Below are 26,688 nucleotides of genomic sequence, written 5' to 3' on the forward strand. Positions count from 1 at the left end.
ATAGGAGGAAGTAATAGAATAGAATGTATATGATTTAAGTCTTGAGAACATTTCCATGTTATCATCTTTCATTTTGTAGTGCATTTTAAAGATGGACCAATGGACTGTCAGTGAACTTCTAGATAATATGATTCCAGTGCCTTTATGTCCTAACAGTTGATGGTTTAGAATTTCTCAGCTCCTAAATGAGACATTACCCCGATTTTTTTTTTTTTACATGCCATCCCCTTTTTTGGGTATGACTGGAGGAGGCTGAGGATTATGGATTGGGTCAGTATAAAGACTGAAATAGAAGTTTGGTAGTTATCTGCATAATTTGCTCCAAAGAGACAACCAGTCTATTTGAGGTGGATGATATGAGGTGAATTTTCCAGTTGGTCTATCTACACTGTTCAAAGAAACTAGATTATTGTGTCTACTTTACTTGCCTGATCGTGACAGGAGGTTCTCAGAATATTTTCGGCTAGGAGGTCCCGTGACCTTTCTTGACCCTTCATCTCATCTTCCTTCCATAGGGTGATGTGGGAATTCGGCAAACAGAGTGAGAGTGTTTAGGATTTTGCTGTGTGCGGCTGTGTGTTCTCCCATGCAGACCGAAGTCTTCCCTAGGCAGAAGAAGCTGCAGAGCCGAATAGAACAGTCCGTCTTCTCCGTCAGGACACTAATGGACTGTGAATGATAACTCAACGAGGGCAAGGAGTCAAAGGTGTTGCATATTTTACCAGCCATGGCAGCTGAGACCTGCTCATACATCAAGATAGGAAAATAAGAGGTGAGGCGTGGAGTTCATTATCTCTGGAACATGTTGCAGTCCCCAAATCACTTTCCGGATAGAAGAGCAACATCCAAAAGCCTTTCCCTTCTTAAGCGGAATTGCTTGGGCTTTCACCTCTAGGGACCAGATGCAAGGGAGCTCACCTGCCCCAGGCCTGTTTGAAAAGTTAACATTTTCTTCTTTTCTCTGACTTTCTGGCTTAATCAGTGGTGACATTTCCAGCTCAGCTAACCAAGTGGCCACTGGTACTGAGTTCTGACCTGCAGTTACTAGGAATTTTCTCTGTCCAATTTTCTATGGATCAGGGGCTGATAAACCCATTTTTGGATTTTTTGGATTCACGATCACATCTCCTGGCTGCCCTGGGGCCCTTTTACTGGCCTTCAACCCCCTTGCTAGACAGTAAGCTCCTTGAGAGCAGGAATCATGCCTACCAATTCTATTGTATTTTACTCTTGCAAGAACTATCAATAAATGCCATTGATTGATAAGGTGAGCTGGGAAATCTATAGGAGGGCATGGACTTAAACCGGTTAACTTTGCCACTTCTTAGTAGCACTAGGGTAGGGAGTACATTAGAATCCGGCCGAAGTGAGGATTTTATGGGTTGAGATTTAAGTTAACAGTGTTGTGATCACCATTCAGTCTTATTTTTTTGAGTGCTTACTGTGTGCAGAGCACTGTACTAAGCGCTTGGAAAGTGCAGTTCGGCAACAGATAGAGACAATCCCTACCCAACAACGGGCTCATCGTCAGGTCACACAGAAAACCCAGAAGAGGTGGGACAGACTCAAACCTGACACTGCTGACAGTCTCCCAGGCCGCCTCAAGGCATTCAGCTAGGGGGTACATGTTGATGGTTTTTAGGTTTTTATTTTAATTCCCGTGATGTTTCATTTTATCCCCTGCTGAATGGCAGGCGATTCTGGGATCACCCCTACAGGCCTGGTTTTGTTCTCCCTCTTTCTCCTTTGCTCTTCCTCTCCTTCCATCTCCTTAGGGAGTTGGATAGGAAAACCTCTGGACGTCCTTCAGCAGTCCCTCCTAGCTCTCCGATTCTACTCTACCTCCACAGTGTAGCAGCTCTTCATGCAGACCAGTGGTAATCAAGGGCTTAGAAATCAGGTGATCCTTAATGATGACCGCCTGTGGAAGTATGGATCAAGAGTGGCTCCTGGCCCCCATGCCCAACTCTTCTTAGAAGCACCTTAGAATGGTCCGTAACCTTCACTTCAGTGAAGGAAGTCATTTGTGCTTTCCTTCGAAAGATAGGTCTTGGGAGGGAGGAGTAGGAACTTCTGGGTTCCGTACGGTGCTTAGCACCTTGCGAGTGCTGAATGAGTATCCCATGGTGGGGTGGCTGCAGGTCACCTTTGAAGCAGACCCTGTGGGATGTAGTTTTTTTTTAATTCATTGGGTGAATCAGCCAAAGGGCTTAGCTGAAGAGTTATTACCCTGGGCTTCCTTGAGTAACAAATCTTCTCAAAAAGTCTGCTGTGCAGGAGGTGTTTAAAATGCGTGGATGGGAGACTGTAGACTCAAGTGCTATTTTTCTAGAGTTGTCTGAGTTCTGTTGCTGTGTCTCACCCTCGGTCCTTGAGTAGCAGATCTTCTCAAGAAATCTGCCTTATAGGAGGTGTTACCTCATCTATAAAATGGGGATTAAGACTGTGAGTCCCACATGGAACAACCTGATTTCCTCGTATCCACTCCACTGCATATAACAGTGCTTGACACATAGTAAGCGCTTAACAAATACCATAATTACCATAATTATTATTAAAGTGCATGGATGGGAGACTGTAGAATCAAGTGCTACTTTTCTAGAGTTGTCTGAGTTCTGCTGTTTCTCACGCTGGATCTTGGATCTGCTTCCAGACAAGGTCCCTCTAGTTAATTACAACCTCTTATCCAATCAAGGTGTCTGTCTCTCTCTCTCTCTGCCCATCTTTCTTTGTTGCCATTGTGTCTGAGAAGATCACTTCCCTGAACAGCATAATTAGATTCTCAAACTGGGTAGGACGGTAAGGTCTAAACTCTTTGAGGTTTACTGCTGGGAACGACTGGAAAAATAGGTTAACCATGCAAGAGAGGGTGAGTTTGCAGTTGTCTTCACCTGACCTTATTCACACAGTGGCAGGAATTTTGACAACCTTTGTGTCTTTTTTAGCAAATCAAGTGTCACACTGGGCTTGCCTTTGGATGAGATCATTTGCAGAATTTGTTTCCCAGCTTGCTTTTGGCATAATTCATTGTGTCAACTGCAATTGCGTATTTTTTGGGAGTTGAGATTCATTAGTAAGTGGCCCTTCCCCTACCCCCCAACCCCCCCAAAAAATAGTTTTAAAACAGACACACACTCATACATACGCACACATACAACAAATGTTATTTAAACAAGCATGTAAAGAGAAGAGGCTGTTTAACGTCATTAGCCACAGTTCTCTACATATGCAGACCGAAGTTGAGAACTCTTGTTCAGGGACGTGAACTTTAGGAGAAAGTAATTTGGCCCCTAAGGAGTTGCATGGCATGAATTGCATTTGCTTGGGTAAGGAAAGAGCTCTGAAGCGGACGAGTTGATAGAATTTCCACCGATGACCCTCCCCCGACCCACAGCTCGCAGAACACTGAATAGTGGTGGGTTTTTAAAACAGCCCAGGCCCAGCACATTTGAGAATCAGAACCCAAGTTAAAAAAAGACACTAACAATGATGGAAATGTGTTCTTAAGTTGGATATGCATCCTATCAATTAATATGTTGGGTAGTGTAAGATGGAAATTTTTCCAGCTTGATTACCTCCTCCTTCTCTGTCCCATATCCCCTCCCAGACACATATTTCAGCCCTGCCTGTATTAGTCTTTTTGGGAAACAGATGTCTGTTACCTCCAATTAAGTTACATGCCGGTTTGCAGGTGCAGTGAATAGACCGCATGTTTCTGAAAGAGAAACTTGTTTCAAGGTCCCAAGAGAATATTAGACTAATATCATTTTTCTTCCTCCCTTTCTATAAAACATCATTTTCAAATAAGATCCGGAGTGAGAAGCTAGGTCTGTCTTTCCAAATGAATAATTCCTTCAATTCTCCTCCCCTGGGGGATACTTAAAAATCTGAAACCAGGCACTGGAAAAAGGGCAGAACGCATTAGTATGGACACTGTGTTACTCTCGGTCTGGTGGCACGGTGCCCAAGTCCTGCCAGTTTGCTTTGGAAGCAAATGCCAGGAGCTGAGGGCAGAGGAGAATGGGAGGGGGAACAACACAAAAGTGACCATATATAGTCATAAGGGTGAGATGTGAGTCGTGGGTTTCCAGTGAAATCTCCCCAGCAAGCGGGCCAACGTTGGGGTCCATTTATCATTTTGGTCAAAATGGTTGGGGGGTTGGGTGAGGGAGAGAGAGGGATATTCCCTTTTGCTACGGAACAACTAATTTGTAGCAATCCAGGCCCGGGGAGAATTATATTGATTTAAGGGAGGGGGGCCAGATGTTTGCATCCTTGGAAATCTGTAGAGCAAATGAATTTCAACAGCAAGTTGAAGAATAACATGTGCAAAGAATCACAAGTTATAAGGATCTGGGAATGTGCCAATGCAACTGTAGGTAGCTTGGGCATCAGAAATTTGCCCTCCAGTACCCTGTGCCAGGGGTGCTGTCTCCCTGATTGGGCATCAGCTCAGTGGGAATCCCTGGGGCCAAACCATGATCCATTGCGTTTGTATAGTCAGAGAAATATATGTGTGAATAGTGTGGAAATGTCTATAATAATAATTATGACATTTGTTAAGCGTTTACTATGTGCCAGCCACTGCATTCAGTGCCGGGGTAGATACAAGATAAATCAGATTGGGCACAATCCATATCTCACATAGGGCTCACAGTCTTAATTCCCATTTTATAGATGAGGATTATGATCATACCAGGTAATCACACTCTTTTTTGTGTCTCCACTGCCTGTGTATTATAATACTAATACTAGTACTAATAATAATGGTATTTGTTAAGCGCTAATTATGTGTCAAACACTGTTCTAAACTCTGGGTTAATTACAGGTAAATCAGGTTGGGCACAGTCCCTGTCCCACACAGGACTCACAGTCCAAGTGGGAGGGAGAACAGGAATTAAATCCCCATTTTGCAGTTTAGGAAACCAGGACCCAGAGATGTGAAGTGAGTTGCCCAAGGTCACACAGCAGACAAGTGACAGAACTGGGATTATTACCCAGAACCCAGGCATACACTCTTTCCACTAGACCAAGTTGCTTCTTGAGGGTAAATTCACTATCTGAGTGCTTCTGGCCAAAGCTTGCTTTTATCCGGATGATTTAGGCTGTGCTTATTTGGGCGTTGGATTTTTGGTGGGGATCATTAACCTGGATAATTGCTTGGGAGGACCTGCTCATGGTTAAGTTTTCACGATCTTTTGTGTCAGAAATTGACTCCACTGATGGTGATGGATCTTGGTCAGTGTGATTGTGGCTGATGAGACCACCGGTCTCTTCACCCCTCTAGACTTTAAGCTCGTTGAGACAGAGAATGTGTCAACCAACTCTGTTTGCATTGAACCCTCTCAAGCACTTAGTACAGTGCTCTGCACCTAGTAAGTGCACAATAAATACCGATTGATCGATTCCACTGAGCACAACCACTCCTGTCTCCACCTACTGCCATTGGCATTGGAGAGAGACCATAGCGAAAGGCTTCACCAGAAACATTAGACCAAATCCTGCTGGATATTAAGTTGTCCCCAGTTCTCCTATCATATAGGTTTTGTGTTCTTGCAAAACTCCATGAAAATCGCAACTGGCACTGCAGTCCTCACCAGATCTGATTGACATGGTACACTACTGTTTTCTTCATGTACTGTCCAGCTCTCATGTACTGTCCAGCTAGATATGCGCTGTTGGATGAATGTACCCCAATTCCCTAACGGCACATCCTGAAAACACCCACTGTGGCAGAACCGAGTGTACTTTCTGGCTGGGAGAGAGGTGTTTCCAGCTCACTGGAGAACAGCAGAATCAGCCTGTGAAGAGCACCCACAAAGACCACTTGTCTTTTCTAAACAGGATTATTTTGTCTGGTGGGAGTGAAAAACACACATTAGGTATCCTGTAAATGTGCGGATTCCACAGAATCTGGGCTAGGGTGAGTGAAGTGAGGGGGTTTTATATAAAGTGTCACCAGCCCCCTGCCACTTCCAAACAGCTATTCAGTATTCTACCCCACCTTTCCCCACTCACTGACGGTATTAATGAATCTTATTACCCTGCCTCCTGGGTTTTTTAGGGTATTTATTAAGTGCTAACTAGGTGTTAAACACTCTTCTTAGTGCTGGGGTTAGGTACAAATTAATTAGGTTGGACACAGTCCCTGTCCCGCATGGGGCTCACAGTCTAGGGAGGAAGGAGAACAAGTATCCCCATTTTACAGTTAAGGAAAATGAGGCAAAGAGAAATGAAGAGCCCGAGTCACAAAGCAAGCAGTTGGCAAAGTTGCGATTAAAGCCCAGGTCCTTCTGACTCTCAGGCCTGTGCTGTATCCACTAGACCACTGCTTCCCTCGGCTCCCAGCTCACTCTCCTCTCTCGGTTCTGGAACCTTTTTTGATTTCACTGAAAACCTTATGAATCAACACTCTGAGCAGCCTTTCACACCCTGTGCAGCCAAGATGGATGTTGGGGTGTCCATGGAAGAATCCCATTTTTCCAGAGCTTCTTTTAGAAGAGCAGGTGCCCACAAGTTCTCTGAATCCACAGCTAGGAAGAGCTGAGCTCTCTCCCACCTTTCTCTGCTCTTGTGGGGGTCGACGGAAAAGGCACAAATCACCGCCCCCCCTTCACTATTCTGAAAATCCAGCTGCTTTTTTTCTCGATCTTTCTCTAGGTGTTTTGAAGGCCTGGCAGGTATTCTTGCCTCTCTTGGGGTCTGATCCCAACCCTCTTCCCTGAATCCCAGAAACTTCATGAGCTGAATTTCTCTTAACAAAGATTTTGTGAACTGGGAAAGAATATCAGTGCATTTTGAGCCTCAGTTCTCCCTTGGCTATTTTACACCCATGATAGTAGTTTGGAAATTGTCCCAAGGTTGGGTTAGACAGGTGGTTTGGGGATGCAGGTTCAAAGTATATTTGTTCTGTTGGAAATCAGTATGGAGGTCTAAAGGTCTCTGAAGCGAGTGACCATCATATTCAGGGGATCTTCTCAGCACATGTCTCTGGGGCCCTAAAAGACAGTGTTCCCTAAATTTTATTAGTTGGGAAGTCAGTGTGGGAATCATGTTCTTGGATTTTACTGCCCATGTTTTAGGTAGTGCCTGTCATTGGAAGCACACCTGTTCATGACAGTGGCATTTATTACATGCTCATGACTTTAAAGCATGCAATCAGTTTTCCCCGCTCCTACTTCACCTCGCTGATCTATTGCAACCCAGCCCACACACTTTGTTCTTCCAACGCCAACCTGCTCGCTGAACCTCGATCTCGTCTATCTCACGGCCAGCCTCTGGCCCACATCCTCCCTCTGAACGGGAACTCCCTCCCGAGTCATATGCAACAGATCACCACTCTCTCCAACTTCCAATCCTTATTAAAAATTAATCTCCTTCAAAAGACCTTCCCCAAGTAAGCCTTAATTTCCCTTACTCTCTCTCCCTTCTACATTACCTGTCTATTTGGATCTGTTTCCTTTATGCACTTGATAATCACCCCACTGTCTGACCCACAGAACTCATATGCACAGCTGTAATTTATTTTATGTCTCTCTCCCCCTCTAAACTGTAAACTCCTTGTGGGTAGGGAACAAGTCTATCAACTCTGTTATGTTGTGCAATTCCAAGTGCTTAGTAGAGTGCTTGGCACAGAGTAAGCAGTCTATATTTGATTGAATGCTAAGCACTGAAGTAAGTGGTGGGAAAGATATCAGATAATCAGATGGACACAGTCCCTGCCCCACAAAGAGAGAGAGAGCAGGTACTTTATCTCTATTTGACAGAAAAGAGAACTGAGACACAGAGAAGTTAAAGGGTTCACCCAAGGTGATGCAGCAAGCAAGTGGTGGAGGCCAAGCTCGAACCTGCGTCTCCTGACTCCTCTTCTGGTACTCCTTTCACCAGGCCTCTTGCATTAAATTCCCCTGTAGAGTTTATAAGGATGTCCTCAAGTTTTCAAGATTTGCCAAGTCCCAACAATTCACCCTAGTGTGCTTCTAGGGAAATAGCGCTAAAAACGCTGTATACTAGTGTCACCCTCAATTGTCGGAATCATTTCCATTTGGAGTTTCTGACCCACCCTTCATATGGCCCTGGAATGTCTGAATCTAACTGAATTCCTCATCATTCCATAAATTCTGTAGTCTAGAGGGAAAGCTTCTCATGGCAGGTAGTGTGTCACTTCCCAAGTGCTACTATATTAGCTTACACACAGTGTGCTGTTATTCATTCAATCGTATTTACTGAGCGCTTACTCTGTGTAGAGCCCTGTATTAAGTGCTTGGGAGAGTACAATACAACGATAAGCAGACACAATCCTTGTCCACAGAAAGTTTACAGCCTGGAGGGGGATATAGACATTAATATAAAAAAATACAGATATGTACATAAGTGCTGTGGGGCTGGGAGCGGGGAAGAACAGAGGGAGCAAGTCAAGATGATGCAGAAGAGAATGAGAGAAGAGGAAAGGAGGCGCTTAATAAGGGAAGGCCTCCTGGAAGAGATGTGCCTTCAGTAAGGTTTTGAAATGTGGGGAGAGTAACTCTCCATCGGTTTTGAAGAGGGAGGGTGTTCCAGGGCAGAGGTAGAACGTGGGCCAGGGTTCAGCGGCAAGATAAAGTTAGGTTAGATAGGCACAGTGAGAAGGTTAGCATTAGAGGAGTGAAGTGTACAGACTGGGTCGTAGTAGGAGAGTAGTGAGGTGAGGTAGGAGGGGGCAAGGTAGTGGAGTGCTTTAAAGCCAGTGGTGAGGAGTTTTTGTTTGTTGCTGAGATGGATGGGCAACCACTGGAGTTTTTGAGGAATGGGGTGACATGACCTAACGTTTTAGTAGAAAGATGATCTGGGTAGCGGAGTGAAGTATGGACTGGAGTGGGGAGAGACAGAGAACTGGGAGGTCAGCAAGGAGGCTAATGCAATAATCCAGGTGGGATAGGGTGAGTGATGGTATTCATGTGGTAACAGTTTGAATGGAGAGGAAAGCATGGATTTTAGCGATGTTGTGAAAGTGGGACCGATGGGATTTAGCTCCCTTTCCCCCATCACCCACTGGCCTTGTCTCCCCAACTACTTCTCTCCCAAGTACTAGACTAAGTTTGTGGTGAGCAGGGAACACGTCTACCAAATCTGTGATTCTGTACTCTCCCAGCAACTCTGTTATTCTGAACTCTCCCAAGTGATTAGTACAGTCTCTGCACACAGTGAGCACTCAGTAAATACAATTGATCCACTGATTAGAGACACCATGGTCTCTGCTCCCAAGGAACTTAGAATTGAAGACTATTCCCCTCAGGCCTAGGTTCAATGAGCTGTTGCATTACCTTACTGGGCCTGAAAGAAAAAACCAAAAACCTCCAGGTCTGTTAAGCACAAATTTGGCATGCTAAATGGCTGGGAAGAAGGATTATTGGGAGCATTTTAGAAAGTTCTTCAAGACATTTTATGTGCTTCGTTTACTAGTACAGTCTAAAATGTTGCTGAGCGTTGTTTGTGTGTGTTTGAGCATGTGTAATGGAGTGTGTCCATATGACACACTCTCGACTGCTAAACTCTCAGTATTTCTAGCTCCAGAATGAGACTATTATTCTTTATGTACACAGTAGCTACAATTCTCCTTAAAGCTTTAATTTTGGGGTTTGGAAAATTTTGAATATTTGAGGTTACAGGTGGCTCATATGGGGGCCGGAGACAGAGTTATCCTGGCTTGGCAATTTTGGGGAAAGGGTTGGGAACTTGAAGGCACAGACTGTCTTCAGCAATGTAACATCCAGATTTAGAAGTGGATGTGAGGTACTGGGGGAATATCTCAAGGATAAAGGAATTTTTGGTAAGGCAGGGGTTTTCAATAAGAAGGAAAACCCACCTGCTTTTGGTGGTAGGGATTTTTCTGGATCCCTTCTAGAAAGAGAGAAGTAGTGTAGCCTAGTGGAAAGAACATGAGCCAGGGAGTCAGGATCTGGGTTCTAATCCCATCTCTCCCACTTTTTTAAAAATGGTGTCTAAGCACTTACTATGTGTCAGGCACTGTACTAAACCCTGGGATAGATACAGGTTAATCGGGTTGGACACAGTACTTGTCTCACAGTAGGCTCACAGTCTTAATCCCCATTTTACAGATGGTTACTGAGGCACAGAGAATTTAAGTGACTTGCCTGAAGTCACACAGCAGACATATGGAAGAGCCGGGATTAGAATTCAGGTTCTCTGACTCCCAGGCCAATGCTCTTTTCATTAGACCATGCTACTTCTCACTTGGTTGTTTTGTGACCCTGGGAAAGTCACTTAACTTCTCTAGGCCTGAGTAACCTCATCTGTAAAATGGGGATTAAATCCTACTCCCTCCTTCTTAGAATCTGAGCCCTGTATGGCACAGGGGCTGATTACCAACTGATTACCTTGTATCTACCCCAGCGCTTAATACAGTCCTTGACACATAGTACGACTTTAACAAGCCCCCCCCCCCCCCAAAACACACCAACTCCTGACTGATGAAGAGATAGTCTTCTTTGGTCAATCACTTGGCTCTCTTTCAGTTTTTTCACCTTTCACATAGTTGGCTTCTTCTTTTTTGATTCCAAATATGTTTTTTTTAGCATGAAGTTAGGCATTCACCCACATTTTTTTGCAATAGCCAAGATTTAGTATCGATCTAAGCCTTTGTGTTTTGGGATTTTGTGGAAATTATATTTCTCTGAAGATCTTTTTTCTTTTTCTAATAGTGTCAGTATTTCTGTTAGCAGGTAATGGCTTTTCTGGAATCGAGGGCACTGAATCTTCCATGTATTTAGTAGGAAAACTGGGTGTTTAAAGTCAAGACTGTAATGCTAGAGGTTTTAGGGCTTATTTTCCCAGCATTCTGACGTTTCTTTACACAATCCCATTACGGTGGATGACTTGACGTCTCATTTGGGTAAATAATGAAACAGCGTCTAGTCTCTCCCTCCATCTCTGTGTTGAATATGTGACTGCATTTGTCCGTTAACTTATGTTGGCCACCTGTAGAATTTTATATTCCTGCAGAGGTGTTACCTCTCAAAGGATTGCATACTGAAAGGCGTTAATGCGTATCCCTAACAAGATGGAGTTGAAGCTGCTTTAGAAGCTTTAACACCAAGCCCTGACTTGGATGCAGTTAAAAATCGCAATGTTAACATAGTTTCTTGGATTTAATTTAGTTTCCATTGTATTGCTAAGCGCCTTTGTTAAATTTTGTATATTGATATTTTTTGTTGTTGTCAGCAGTTTTTTTTGCTTTTTTGAAGCATATAGAGCCATTAGTGTGAGAGAAGATTAAAAAGATACATTACAATTAAAATGTTAATGAAATCTGCATCATACAACTTTTGAAACCCTTTAGGCATTAATCTTGCTGGTGTCATGTCCATTAACTTTGGTTATTCTTATTCTACACTGACCCCTGCTGAGAGATTTGTGCTATAATTGGATTTTTTTTTTGAAAAGAAAAAAGCTTTTAAGAAAATAGACATTGAGTAGTCTACTATGTTTTTATGCATTGTGGCCTAAAATGAAGGGAAGAGGGAAGAAACAGAATTGCTGATGATACTCCCCTTTACCCCAGAAATATCTAGGTTACCCCGACTCTACTGTGCTGCCTGACATGTAGTATCTCTTCCTAGTCGATTCTCCCCTAGTTGTCTTAAATATTCAGTTGATGCTTTCCCTGTTGGGTTTCTTCTCTTGGCTGCTGCCTTGTTTCCTCACTTAAGCTGATTGCCTCAGTTTGGGGCAACATTTTCCATAACTAGGTTCCTTGCACACCTGTCTGCCTATTCTAATGGTTGAAACTTAGAGCACGGGCTAAGGTGTCAGGAGACCTGAGTTGCTTTTTTCCTTAACGGTATTTGTTATTAGTTTGATATTGGTTAAGTGCTTACTATGTGCCAGACACTGGCACTGGGGTGGATACAAACAAGTCTGGTTGGACACAGTCCTTGCCCCACATAGGGTTCACAGTCTCAATCCCCATTTTGCAGATGAGATAACTAAGGCCCAGGGAAGTGACATGACTTGCCTAAGGTCACACAGCGGACAAGTTGCAAAGCCGGCATTAGAACCCATGACCTAGAACCTAGAACCCATTAGAATGCATGATGGGGACTGATGCTTGCTTCTCTGCCTTTGCTACCTCTTCCAACAGGGAAGTTCCTGGGTTGGAGAAGTGCCCCAGTATCCCTGGGATTTAGGAAGCCTGTTTATGAGGAAGTCTGTCCATAATTGTTGGAGACCCCATGCCCCGTGGATCTGTGTGGAAGAAGGATTTTGAACCCTGACTTCTGTGATTAGGGTAGCCAGCAGAGATCCCCAAACTTCAGATTCAACTAGCACTCATCATAGATGGGGTCCAATAAGGTTTATTTCCCACCCTGGAAGCAGCATGGTCTAGTGAAAAGAGCATGGATGTGGGAGTCAGAGGACCTGATTGTAATCCTGCCCCAGCCACTTGTTTGCTGCGTGACCTGGGGCAAGTCACTTAACTTCTGTGCCTAAATTCTCTTATCTGCAAAATGGGGGTTTGATACTTGTGCTCCCTCCTTCTTAGACTGTGAGCCCCATATGGGATCAGATTACCATATATCTACCCCATTGCTTAGTACAGTGCTTGGCACATAGTAAGCATTTGCCAGGGTGTTGACCTGGCACCCTTCCAGAGAGAAGCAGCGTGGTGCAGTGGAAAGAGCACGGGCTTTGGAGTCAGGGCTCATGAGTTCGAATCCCAGCTCTGCCACTTGTCAGCTGTGTGACTGTGGGCAAGTCACTTAACTTCTCTGTGCCTCAGTTCCCTCATCTGTAAAATGGGGATTAAGACTGTGAGCCCCATGTGGGACAGCCTGATTCCCCTGTGTTTACCCCAGCGCTTAGAACAGTGCTGTGCACATAGTAAGCGCTTAACAAATACCAACATTATTATTATTAACATTATTATTAAGTGTTTAACAAATACCACAATTAATATTATTACTATTTTTATTATCCAATAAGGCCCCTGTTTTAGGCAGCTGCAGGGTTCTCAGGCAGGAAGGTCTCCTAAATGGCCATAACCCCGACCTCTTTTTCTCATTTACCCCAGCATTTATGTTATGGCCATTCTTTGTCATGCATAGTACCCGGTCGAGCACAGGCATAGCCTAGTGGAAAGCGTATGAGTTTGGGAGCCAGGAGACACCAGTTTTAGTTGAGTCGCTGCCACTGTCCTGCTTTGACATCTTGGGCAAGTCACATGACCTCTCTGTGTCTTAGTTTCCTTATCTGTAAAATAGAAGATGCCTGCTCTCCCTACATTTTAGATTGAGAGCACGTTGTGGGATAGGGACTCTGTCCTATCTGATGAGCTTGTATCTAGCTCAGTGAAAGCCCCTGGATATTCTCACGTTGTGATTTTCATTCAGTACCGATGATTCTGGGATTTTCTCTCTTGAGGATTGAATCTTGTTGACCTGGCACCCTGGCAATCACACCTTATGTCTTCACCCAGTAGAGAAGGCCTCAGGCCTTTCTTTTCCAAGGCCTGGTCTGTGAGGTGTGGGGGAGGGGTGCGAGGTGGGGGAGGGAGCGCTAAATAGGGTTTAAGTAGAATGTGAGTTATGAGGATAGGGTCAGTTTTTCATTTTCCTTTTTCTCAAAGTCCCATGCAGCATCAGTTATAAAATGCTGTGCTGAGTTAGACTCAAGCTATGGCGGTTTGCTCTTTCCCAGTTCTTTGACTGTTCAGGCCGGTTTCAGATCCCATGCCACGGTCCTGGGACGAGTAGTTTCTGGCCACATCTTCAGAGGACCCAGAAGATACAGAGCCGGGACAGACATCTAGGTCTGTGCACAGCCCGGCATCCTTGGAAATGTCCTTTGCAGCTAGCTAGGTTCCACTTGACGATGGAAAAAAAAAATAATGAGTCGAGTCGGGCCCTGGCTTTAAGAGATGAGCGATGCTCGCAAATGCCCATCCCCACTGAGCCAACAGGGTCATCCGTTGTTCCTAGCACCAGGACCGAGTTGCGTATTTAATTGATAATGGGATGGATGTGCTGTTTAACGAGGCAATAATGCAGTGCGGGAGAGAGAGCGCTTCAGAGGATGAGGATATCCTGATGAGGGAGTTGGCTCCTCGCCGAGCAAATTGGCATGCCCCAGTCTCTCCATCATAACCGTGCTGCAAAGCCTGACTAGGAAACATCTGAGCTGAAACTCGGAAATTGCTTAGGAAGAGGGGAGGGAGAAGAGGGAAGTAGGGGAATACCAGTTAACCCGCTCCTGAGAGCTCATTTGCTACAGGGGAGATGAGTCTGTCCTGGGAGTATTTTTAAAAGCCATGAAGAAAGTTCTTTAAACTTAGTTGCTTTAACTTTGTTGGTTGTCTTAAGGTTTCTTAGGGATATGGAGGGAGGGGCAGAGTAAAGGCTTATCTTCACCGTCCACTAAAGGAAGCCCTTTCAAGCTGAAACCTTATTATCTTCCCTGTAGGCTGGTGGAAGCACGTGGTCCATTGAGGCTGCCGGTATCAGAAGGTGAGGCTAGCGCAGTCAAATGTGGAAGAAGGAACCCCACCAGGAAAAAGGATCCCTGCCTTCTGGAAAGCCGGTCTGTTGCAGAAGAATTTGTTTGGTAAGATATCGAGAGCCAGTGTTGCAATCTGTAACAGTAGATTAGTGGGAAGATGGTCAGGTGGTTTGTGCTGGGGCTTCAACAGACAGATTTCATGTCTGTGTGTTTTTGCAACACCTTTCTATAAAGGGAAACATAATTTAAAATATGATTACTTAGTGTTGTAACAGTCTTCTCAAACGTCTTCTGCATTATGCCGAGATCATTATCAGAAGCTGATATTAACTTGCAAAGAATTTTATGCAAATCAGTCTCCTGCTCCAAAAAGAAATTTTCTTCCATAATGCAGTGCATGACAAAAAAAAAAAAACCCGTAGAAGCTTGGGGCAAAATTCCACTCTAGAGGTATACCAGGTGTGTGTGTGTAAGTGTGTTATTTCCACATAATCCTCCCTTTTTTCCCCCATGCAAGAAAAACCTACTTGATCCTTCACTATGCTCCAGTTTCTCCCATTAGGCAAGAAGATTAAGATTCACAAAAGGGAGAGGCAGGCTGGATCTGCCCTGCTCCAGATCTGTGGTGGTTTACCGTTGATGGGGGGAAGAAGGGAGGAGACAGGGTTGGTGGCCTTGCTCTTGGTTATAGAGGAAATTGCCTGACTGCTGGCCATCAGGGACCACCTTTGTACCTGTTTTTAACTAGAATTTACAATGGATATGTAGTGTGCTTTATCTTTTCCAAGACACCCTTGACATCAGTTTTTTTCCATTTATTTTCACACCTCATGTGAAGTAGAATGAGGCAGGTATTATCCCAGTTTTCCAGATAAGTAAGCTAAGGCATAGAAGGGTTGAGTGATTTACCCAAAAGCCATATAGCAGGCTGAACTGATGGGGTCAAACTGATATAATAATAATTATAGTAATAATAATAACTGTGATATTTGTTAAGTGCTTACTACATGCCAGGCACTGTACTAAGCATTACAAGATAATCTGGTTGGATGCAGTTCCTGTCCCACATAGGGCTCACAGTCTTAATCCCTATTTTACAGATGAGGTAACTGAGGCAAAGAGAAGTGAAGTGACTTGTCCAAGGTCACACAGTAGACAGTGGCAGTGCCAGAATTACAACCCAAGTCCTTCTGACTCCCAATCCCATGCTGTATCCACTAAGCCACACTGCTTCTCTTTCCACTTCTCTTTCTACTTTCCACTTATCTTTGCAGGTGCTTTCCACTAGGTCATACTGCCTAATCCCTAGGCACTTTGGCAAGGATTGTGAAAGAAGGGCTAGAGCCAGAGGGTGGAATTCTCTTCCTTTTTCTGGTTTTGTCCCCTTCCCCTTTCCTCCCATCCCAGGACGGAAATGGATTCCCAGAGGAAGGTTGCCACATGGGGATTCCTTGCTTGATCATTGCTCTTTGATGGGGCTACCATTTTTGAGGTAATAACTAGTCTTCCTTCCACTAGCATCAGAAATACCTTTCCCCAGGGGGTAGTGGAAGTTAATACCGGAATATTGGAGTTAGTTACTTGTGAATTCTATTCCTGGCAGAATCACTTAATGTGTGATCTTGGGCTAGTCACTTATCCTCTCCGTGTCTCTTGTTAAATCCCTTTAAAATGCCTGTCTACCCCCAAAGGAATAATATTTTATTACTAGCATTTATTAAGTACATACAATTTGCAAAGGTACTCTACTAAGTGCCGGGGTAATTATAAGAAAATCAAATGAAGACAGGGTGCCTAGTCCACAAGAGGCTCACAGTTTAAATGGGGGAAGACCAGGCACAAATAAAAAGTAATAGAATGCAAAATCAGGTTTATATTTCAGCAATAAAATATCAGCTGTAAGAAACATTTCAATCTACCTGGAGGGGAAGGCAGCATTTGGAAAGTGACGGTCCTTGATTATAAGCTGGTTCAACATTCTAAAAGTTGGGAAGGTGGTTTGCCTCATGCAGGAGCGGGAGGGGGAGGATGTCCATGGCTCCTGTGTTGTCTGGTGGGAAGGGGAGGCTGCCTGAGCCTTCTGGCAACTTGAGGCACCTAGGGCCCAGGACCTATCCCCCTCCACCTCCTACGGACCATGGGATCATGTTTAGAGTCCCAGCCCCTTGATGGTTCTTTGGCCTGGAATGGCCTGCTCTGCTTTGGACCAGATCTGTTCTTCCTGAGCTTGCCTGCAACTGAACTGGGCTCTGACTTGCTGCATTCGTTTGGTGTCGCCTCACTGAATTTGCTTCTTTGTGAATCTTGGTTAATCAATCAATCGATGATACTTAGTAGGAGGGAGCATGTTTGCTGTTCGTGTGACTTTAGACCAGTTTGCTCAGGTGGGCGAGTCCACGGGCGGAATCCCGGGTTGAATTCAGGGCCTCTGGACTTTATCTATCAAGGCTCCTTATTTTTCCCAAACCCCACTCCTTTTTGAAAGAGGAGGATGAGGATTCCAAACAAGCACAGAGTATAAATATTCTCAGCTTGGAATATGCACTGTAAGAAATAGTATCACCCATTAATAGCAAAAATTTAATAATATCCCAAAATACCCCCAAAACCTCCAGTGCCATCATACTGCCACCCCTTCCACTCCGTTATTGATTTTGCAAATTGAATATATTAACTGCCTATTAAAAATGGAGTACAAAAGGACAAAGCGGTAAATGTATTCCATTTTTAATATGCAGGACTCCTTTTCGGGGTCAGTATCAGGAAAGTCTTTGTACCAAGGCTTTGTCCTTAGAGCTGATGACTTCTTCAGGCACTTAACAGGGTGTTCCACACTCAATTGGTAACCAATAAATGCCACTGATTGAGCTTGTTAGCAGAGTGTTAGCAGAGGCTGGCCGCAACCCCTTTCAGTGTTCCAGCTCTCAAGCTTGCTCATCCTGCCATCACCTTCCTGCCCTGGGTCAATTTGACCCACTCACTCAAGTCAGTAGTTCATCTTCTGTCATCATGGCGGCAGCTTTAAGGGCTAGGAGGGAAGATGAAAGAAACAGAGTGGCCTACTGAGAAGGGGACAGGCCTGAGAGTCTGAGGACCTGGTTTCTAATCCTGATTCTGACTAATAATAATAATTCTGGTATTTGTTAAGTGCTTATTATGTGCCAGGCACTGTACTAAGTGCCGAGGTGGATACAGGCAAATTGGGTTGGACACAGTCCCTGTCCCCCGAGGGTCTCCAGTCTCAATCCCCATTTTACAGATGAGGAAACTGAGTCCCAGAGAAGTGAAGTGACTTGCCCATGGTCACACAGCAGATAAGTGGTAGAGCTGTGATTAGAACCCATGACTCTCTGACTCCAAGGCCGGTGCTCTATCCACTATGCCATGCTGCTGACTCTTGCCTGCTGTGTGGCCTTGGGCAAGTCACTTCACTTGTCTGTGCCTCTGTTTCTTCATTTGTAAAATGGGGATTCAATATCAGTGCTTAGAATAGTGCGTGGCACACAGTAAGCACTTAAATGCCATCATTATCATTATTATTCTATCTAGTCTCTCCCCCGCTTAGACTGTAAGCCCCATGTGGGACAGGGACTGTTTCCAACCTGATTGACTTGAACCTACTCAAGTGGTTAGAACAGTGCTTGACACATAATAAGCACTTAACCATTACCACAAATACCATGCATGTGAAATAGGCTGCACATGTCTGACCTTATTTCCCCACACCTTCTGATCTTGTTGGAACTTGTCCTGGACCTGACAGGCCTAGGCCAAGTTAGATCAAATACCCAGTGCCTGGTTCTGCCCTAGGGCCCCCAGTCGGAGAAGCTGTAGAGGGTTATAGCGGGCATTGACAGTAAGGAAGGGATATTTTCTTTGTAATAATAATAATAATTATAATGTTGGTATTTGTTAAGCACTTAGTATGTGCAGAGCACTGTTCTAAGTGCTGGGGTAGATACAGGGTAATCAGGTTGTCCCACATGAGATTCACAGTCTTCATCCCCATTTTACAGATGAGGTAACGGAGGCACAGAGAAGTGAAGTGACTTGCCCACAGTCACACAGCTGACAAGTGGCAGAGCTGGGATTCGAACCCATGACCTCTGACTCCCAAGCCCGGGCTCTTTCCACTTAGCCACGGTGCTTCCCACAAGGGTCATAGTATCGGGCATTTGGGATATGCCTTTTGTGAGTTGTTTAATCTCCAGGTTGATCTTCTTCCCCCCCACTCAAAAGTTCAGTCTCTTTCTGGTTTGGGGATAATTTCCTTATGGTAAAATCAGATGGTCCAGTCCTAGGAGGTAGAAAATAATTCATAAGCTGAATTTGTTGGATTTTTTCAGTAACGTGAAGTGATTAGAGAGGTGGTTTGTGTTTTATGTAGATAACTCCACCTTTAATTTTTTTGTGTGTATTTCAGTATCGATTGTTTGAGATTAGCATTCACAAATATTGTACCCTGTTTCCCAGAACATTGAGATTAATTACTTATGCCCCAAGGTCTGTCTGAGCATCTCCCTTCAAGATATTCCACAAAATATTTTTTTGTGGTGGTTCAGTAAGGGGAAACTGTAAGTTGTAGATTTGGAAATGAATTGGAGGCAGAACACTGAGCTTCTCAGAACCATTCTGTTTTTTGTGCTACAAGCATATTTACAGTTGTCCATGGTATTTGATGATGAAATTCACCTTGGTTTGTGTGAGGCTGGGAAGGCCAATGTGGATCATAGTCGTGGCCACAAAGAGTGTACCTTGTTGTGATTTGTGTGTAACGTTTGCAGTGCCTGGCACTGTTTTCTCTCTTGCCTCCTTGTTTTTTATTCCTTACGGGGCATTTACTTGAAGTGAGACACTCTGTTCTCAATAGCAGTTTCTGGTCTATCCTCAGCAACTCACTCCCAGTTTTCAGGTGGGATGCAGCACTTTCTGAAGCTCTCTTGTTTTAAGATGTCAACCACTGTTTTATGAGACTAGGATGCTTACTATCATTTTTTTAAATTATTATGGTAATTGTTAAATGACCACTAAATGCTAAGCACTGGGGTAGAAACAGTGCAGCCAAATCAGAAATGGCACCCATTCCCTTGGGACTCAGAGACTAAGGGGCACCTTCCATATGATTGTTTTATCCTATTCAAGCAGGCTCCTTAAAATTCCCAAGGAAGAAGGATGTGGTCGAAATTCTGTAAAGATGGTCAAAGCGAGAGTCCAGTGCCCCATAATTTTCAGAATATCTCCTTTGAAGTCTTAACCTTCTTCACATTATCCGAATTCTCCTGACTGAGGCACCACCAGTTCTTCGACCAGTCTATCTGCAGCCTTATGGCAAGAAGCCTATTTCATATTTCTCTGTAAGAGAGCCTTAAAGCTTGTTGTGGGCAGGGGATGTGTCTGTTATATTGTTGTTGTTGTCGTGTCCCAAGTGTTTACTACAGTGCTGCACACACAGTAAGAGCCCAATAAATACTGTTCATTGAGACTGTGTTTATTCCAGTGCTTATAACAAGCACTGTGAATCCCATGTGTCCAACCTGATTACCTTGTGTCTACACCACCGCTTAGTTCAGGATAAATACAAGGTAATCAGTTTGGACGCAGCCCACTTCCCACGTGGGACTCACAATCTTAACCCCCTTTTACAGATGAGGTGACTGAGGCACAGAAAAGTGAAATTGTGTGTTCTAGGTCACAGAGCAGACAAGTGGTGGAGCTGGAATTAGAACCCAGGTACCTCTGACTCCCAGGGCCATGCTCTATCCATTAGGCCAAGCTGCTGCTTTGACATAAATGTATAGTGTGCATGTGTGTGTACACATATAAAGACACACACCAACCATAGGATATTCTTGAGGAGTAGGGGGAGACATAGATTGAACTTGTTTTAGAAAAGTGTGTGGACAGCAGAGTGAAGTATCGACTGGAGAGAGGGGAGAAAGGAGGAAGGGAGGTCAGTGAGGAGGCTGTTGTGTTAGTCAAGGATAAGTGCTTGGATCAGCCTATTAGTAGAATACTGTCCACCATCCCCTCCTCCTCCATACCTTATCTCACCTTGGCTTCACGGACTCTGTCCTCTCCTGGTTCTCCTCTTACCTCTCTGGCCGATCATTCTCGGTCTCCTTCGCTGGAGCCTCCTCCCCCTCCCATCCTTTAACTGTTGGAGTTCCTCAAGGGTCAGTTCTTGGCCCTCTTCTGTTCTCCATTTACACTCACTCCCTCGGTGAACTCATTCGCTCTCACGGCTTTGACTACCATCTCTACGCAGATGCCACACAGATCTACATCTCTGCCCCTGTCCTCTCCCCCTCCCTTCAGGCTCGCATCTCCTCCTGCCTCCGGGACGTCTCCACCTGGATGTCGGCCCGCCACCTAAAACTCAACATGAGCAAGACTGAGCTCCTCATCTTCCCTCCCAAACCCGGTCCTCTCCCAGACTTCTCTATCACCGTGGATGGCACGACCGTCCTTCCCGTCTCTCAGGCCCGCAATCTCGGTGTCATCCTTGACTCGTCCCTCTCGTTCACCCCACACATCCTATCCGTTACCAAGACCTGCCGGTTTCACCTCTACAACATTGCCAAGATCCGCCCTTTCCTCTCCCCCCAAACGGCTACCTTACTATTATGGGCTCTCGTTATATCCCGGCTAGACTACTGTGTCAGCCTTCTCTCTGACCTCCCTTCCTCCTCTCTCGCCCCGCTCCTGTCTATTCTTCACTCCGCTGCCCGGCTCATCTTCCTGCAGAAACGATCTGGGCATGTCACTCCCCTTCTTAAACAACTCCAGTGGTTGCCTATCGACCTCCGCTCCAAACAAAAACTCCTCACTCTAGGCTTCAAGGCTCTCCATCACTTTGCCCCTTCCTACCTCTCCTCCCTTCTCTCTTTCTACCGCCCACCCTGCACGCTCCTCTCCTCTGCCGCCCACCTCCTCACCGTCCCTCGGTCTCGCCTATCCCGCCGTCGACCCCTGGGTCACGTCCTCCCGCGGTCCTGGAACGCCCTCCCTCCTCACCTCCGCCAAACTGATTCTCTTTCCCTCTTCAAAACCCTACTTAAAAATCACCTCCTCCAAGAGGCGTTCCCAGACTGAGCTCCTCTTCCCCCTCTACTCCCTCTGCCATCCCCCCTTTACCTCTCCGCAGCTAAAGCCTCATTTTCCCCTTTTCCCTCTGCTCCTCCACCTCTCCCTTCCCATCCCCACAGCACTGTACTCGTCCGCTCAACTGTATATATTTTCATTACCCTATTTATTTTGTTAATGAATTGTACATCGCCTTGATTCTATTTAGTTGCCATTGTTTTTACGAGATGTTCTTCCCCTTGACGCTGTTTATTGCCATTGTTCTTGTCTGTCCGTCTCCCCCGATTAGACTGTAAGCCCGTCAAACGGCAGGGACTGTCTCTATCTGTTGCCGACTTGTTCATCCCAAGCGCTTAGTACAGTGCTCTGCACATAGTAAGCGCTCAATAAATACTATTGAATGAATGAATGGAGAGGAACACATTTGCATGATGTTGTGAAGATAGAACCAACAGGTTTTGGTGACTGATTGAATATGTGGGTTGAGTCAGAGAAATGATTCAAGGATGATACCAAGGCTGCAGGCTTGTGAGACAGGATAGTGGTGTTGTCTAGAGTGTGGGAAAGACGGGGAGGACAGGCTTTATGTGTGGGAAGATGAGGAATTCTGTTTTGGACATGTTAAGTTTGAGGTGTCTTCTGTGGGACATCCAGGTAGAGATGTCCTGAAGGAAGGAGAAAATAGGAGACTGAAGAAAAGGAGAGCGGTCAGGGCTAAAGATGAAGATTTAGGAAACATGCACGTAGAAATGGAAAGCAATATGGCCTAATAGAAAGAGCACATTCCTGGGAGTCAGAGAACCTGGATTCTAATTCTGGCTCCTTCATTGTTGAAGGTAGGACCTTTGGCAAGTCACTTAACTCCTCATTTGTTCTCTCTCCTACTTAGACCATGAGTCTCATGAGGGGCAGGGACTGTGCCTAACCTGATTATTTTAGATAATAATAATAATAATAATGTTGGTATTTGTTAAGCGCTTACTATGTGCCGAGCACTGTTCTAAGCGCTGGGGTAGATATAGGGGAATCAGGTTGTCCCACGTGGGGCTCACAGTCTTAATCCCCATTTTACAGATGAGGGAACTGAGGCACAGAGAAGTTGTGACTTGCCCACAGACACAGCCAACAAGTGGCAGAGCTGGGATTCGAACTCATGAGCCCTGACTCCAAAGCCCATGCTCTTTCCACTGAGCCACGCTGTAGATCTATCCCAGCACTTACTACAGAGCTGGGCACATAGTAAGCACTTAACATATACTATAAGTATTAATATTCACTGGAGATGATAGTTGAAGCAATGGGAGCAAATGAGTTCTCCAAGGAAGAATAGAAGGGAACTAGAATTGAGCTTTGGTGGACTCCCACAGTTAAAAAGTGGGAGTGAGAGGAGGACCCTGTAAAAGAGACTGAGAATGAGCGGCCAGAAAGATAGGAGGAGAGCCAGGAGAGGACAATGTCGGCAAAACCAAGGTTGACTGTTTCCAGGAGAAGGGAGTGGTCCACTGTATCAAAAATATGTATGCAAAATGTCTGTGTTTGTGACAAGATAGAATGCAAGCACCCTGGTTGAGGGGGTGATGGCCCAACCTGATCCCTACAGTTGGTGTGGCCTCTTACTTTTCTCCAGGCCAAGGCATCTTGTGATCAAGAAGCCATCTCATGATCGGGAAGGCACCCCGCCTGCCTTTATGCGTCACTGATTAAATATGTAGATACAACACGGAACCTATTTCAGTGAATTACTGAGGAGGAATAGATCTTTTTTTTGCATGTTTAAGATGGAAGAGTAAGACAGTGAGATGTTTTAATTTTTTTAATTGAATGTTTTAGACTAAGTGTTTCTGGAGTTGTGATATTAATCAGACACTCTGAGGTACCCCCTTTTTCTTTTGGTTAGGACACCTTCCTCCCCACCAAACTCAAGAAAACTCGTTCATTCATTCATTCAATAGTATTTATCAAGCACTTACTATGTGCAGAGCACTGTACTAAGCACTTGGAATGTACAATTCAGCAACAGATAGAGACAATCCCTGCCCAGTGACGGGCTCACAGTCATCTGAATGCAACTCTGGAAATGGAGTGTTAGCTAACTTGTACTTCCTAACAGGCATTCTCCTGCTGCAGAATAAATCTTTTCTTCAGATAGTGGTTGACTTTCTCAGTAAGTATGATTTGGGTTAAAATAAAAAAAAAAAGACAACACAGCATCAAACACCCACCCACCACTGTTATCACATCATCTGCAAACTGGCTTTATCTTTGCCTTGAGAGAACTTCAGGGCCAGGGACATGGCAGGAGTCTCTCATCTGAACAGATGGGAAGATTGAGGTTGGGTGGGGCAGAGAGTTTTCAGAGCTGGCTTCAGATTAGAAAAAAAATAACTGTTTTCCTGGTTTTATTCTTGGACCAGAAGAAAATTAGGTTTTTAGTGTAAGGGGGGGAAAAGTTATAATAGCTCAAATCCTGTGGTATTTTGAGGGGACTGACATTGGGGCTATTTATATGTTGGCTGGCACAGCAATCCAAATTTAAAGTGAGGGGTTGGAGGAGAAAAGGAAATGGGATGGTTTATGCATTGCTTCAGTTGCAGAAATAAAGAAGAGGGACTGGATAGTTTATCCTCTAAACGGTAAGCTTGTTGTGGGCAGGGAACATGTCTATCAACTTCGTTGTACTGTACTCTCCCAAGCAATTAGTACAGTTCTCTGCACAGAGTAAGCACTCAGTGCAGTTGAGGATGATCATCATCATCATTATGATCCATGGGCTCCAATTTAACCCCTGAGAGAAATGTTTTCTGATCTTCCTGGAAAAAAGTGGGACAGTATCCCTTCTTGCTTCAGCCCATTCCCTTGCTAGTACAGTTATATAAGAAAGGTCAGATTTGCAATTACTTGTAGAAACTACTTCTGCTAGCTCAAAGCTTCATATGAAAGTATGCTATTTCACAGACTTCCTCCTCACTCATTCCTTCCCCTCTTATCCAGGCTTCCCTTTCCCCAGACATACTTACACGTACTCATACTGTTGGAAAGCAGCAACATAGTTAAAAGGTGAAAGACAATAGTAGCTTGCATGTTCCTCAGGGCCCTGAGACACTCTTACCACTTGAGAATCAGCATGGCCTAATGGAAATAACATGTTCCTAGGAATTAAGGGGCTTGGGTTATAAGCTGGCTGGGCAACTTGCCTGCGGTGGGACCTTGAGCAAGATGCTTAACTTCTCTGTGCCTCAGTTTCCTCATCTGGAAAATGGGGATCAATTACCTGACCTCTCTCATCAGCATCATCATTGGTATTTATTGAATGTTCACTAAGTGCAGAGCACCGTTCTAAGTGCTTGGGGAGTACAGTCTGACAGAATTGACAGATATGTTCCCTTTCCACGATGAGCTTATGTCCACAATGTCCCCCTGAGACATGGCCTATGTCCTACCTATTTATCACGTGTATGTTCCAGCACTTAATATAGTGCGTGGGACATATTAGGTGCTTAAATACTATAATAAGAACAGTTATCATTATTATTATTGCTGTGGTGTGGCTACTTCTCCTCTTTGTATTCCAAAGCATACCCCAGAGATTCATTACTCTTGGTGACAGCCTCAGTGATTGGCTGTCATGTGCTCTCCTGAAAAATATCTCAACTTCTGGGTAATATATGATGATGATGATGATGTTGGTGTTTAAGCGCTTACTATGTGCCAAGCACTGTTCTAAGCGTTAGGGTAGATACAGGGTAGTCCCACGTGGGGCTCACAATTTTAATCCCCATTTTACAGATGAGGTAACTTAGTCACAGAGAAGTTGTGACTTGCCCAAAGTCATACAGCTGACAAGTGGCAGAGCAGGGAGTAGAACCCATGACCTCTGACTCCCAAGCCTATGCTCTTTCCACTAAGCCATGTTGCTTCTCTGTATATGTCAGGTGGAGTTATTCAGAGCCATGACACCATCTTTAATATGTACTAGCTGTTTCTTCAAGCCCCATTTGGGGAATAAGGAAATCTCCAGTGATCCCCGCCACACAGGAAATTGGATCAGTAGTAGTTTGGGACAAAAGAAGCTTCATTACTGGATCAGAACTTTGGTCCATGCAACCCAGAATTCCCTCTCCAACAGTGGCACCAAAGTAGGCTTGGAGAAATTGTTTGGTGTTTCTCCCCCGATGACAGCCATCCTTATGATTAGCAATAGACCATCTCATTTTTCCCCCTGCAGCCTTTAGTGTAGGCCCAAATTCCAAACATTTGCTGGGTAGTGTATGAAGGAAAGGTTCTTATTGTTTATTGTGAATCTATCACTGTAAAATGGTAGATTCAATCAAATGGAGATTTAGTACCTGTTTTCCCTTCTACATAGACTGCGAGTCCCCTATGTGACAGGAACAGTGTCCAATGGAGACCAGTGCTTGATAGAAACACTTAGCAAATACTATTATTATTATTATATTTACCACCTGCAAGTATCAATAATTGCCCCACATTCTGATATTGGGGTTTACCCAGTCCTCACTCTTCATTTTATAAGTTTCAGTCATGTTCCCACCGACCATTTTGTGGTATTTGTTAAGCGCATTACTGATAAGCCATTTCAGATTCTTCATTCCTGTTGGCACTCTTATCACCATTGTTGTCTTTGTCCTATATGTGTTCCTAATGTGCTATTTCCTAGTGTGGGAGTTGTGCTCTGAATCCCATGTGATTAAAATAACACAGTTTAGGTAAGGAGAAAGTTTTTCCTGTCTTGTGGCATCATCTCAGTTGCTTATGTAAATTTCTGAGCAGATGTAATATCTGTTCATTAATCTAGCACAGCTTAATTTTTGAGAGTTTATGACATAAGTTGCCCTGGAAGTAAATTGTAATAATATTGAGCGCAGGAAGTCTTTTAACTTAAGATGTTTCAAGTTAAGATAAGCGGCACTTAGATTTCTAAATTGACATATGGTTACGGCACCTTAGTTATACTGTAAAAATACTAGCTGTGTGGAACTGGGAAAACAGTTTTAAAACCACTGGTGTTGAGAGAGATTAAAGATTTTAGATGGCATAAGTCAGCAACCCTACAATAATTATGGTATTTGTTAAATGCTTCCTATGTGCCAA

At 44.4% G+C, this 26,688-nt stretch overlaps 1 protein-coding gene across 2 annotated transcripts in view; it reads left to right on the forward strand.

Annotated features, from left to right (window-relative positions):
- NACC2 (NACC family member 2) overlaps positions 1-26,688 on the forward strand; it is a 134,882-nt gene that overhangs the window by 9,557 nt on the left and 98,637 nt on the right. For both annotated transcript variants that reach the window (XM_029062460.2, XM_029062461.2), the window contains exon 2: positions 14,458-14,598. The gene's annotated coding sequence lies outside the window, so the exon portion shown is untranslated. The remainder of the gene's footprint in view (positions 1-14,457; positions 14,599-26,688) is intronic.

The sequence above is a fragment of the Ornithorhynchus anatinus genome, chromosome 4, assembly GCF_004115215.2.
Source record: "Ornithorhynchus anatinus isolate Pmale09 chromosome 4, mOrnAna1.pri.v4, whole genome shotgun sequence".
Lineage (NCBI taxonomy): Eukaryota > Metazoa > Chordata > Mammalia > Monotremata > Ornithorhynchidae > Ornithorhynchus > Ornithorhynchus anatinus.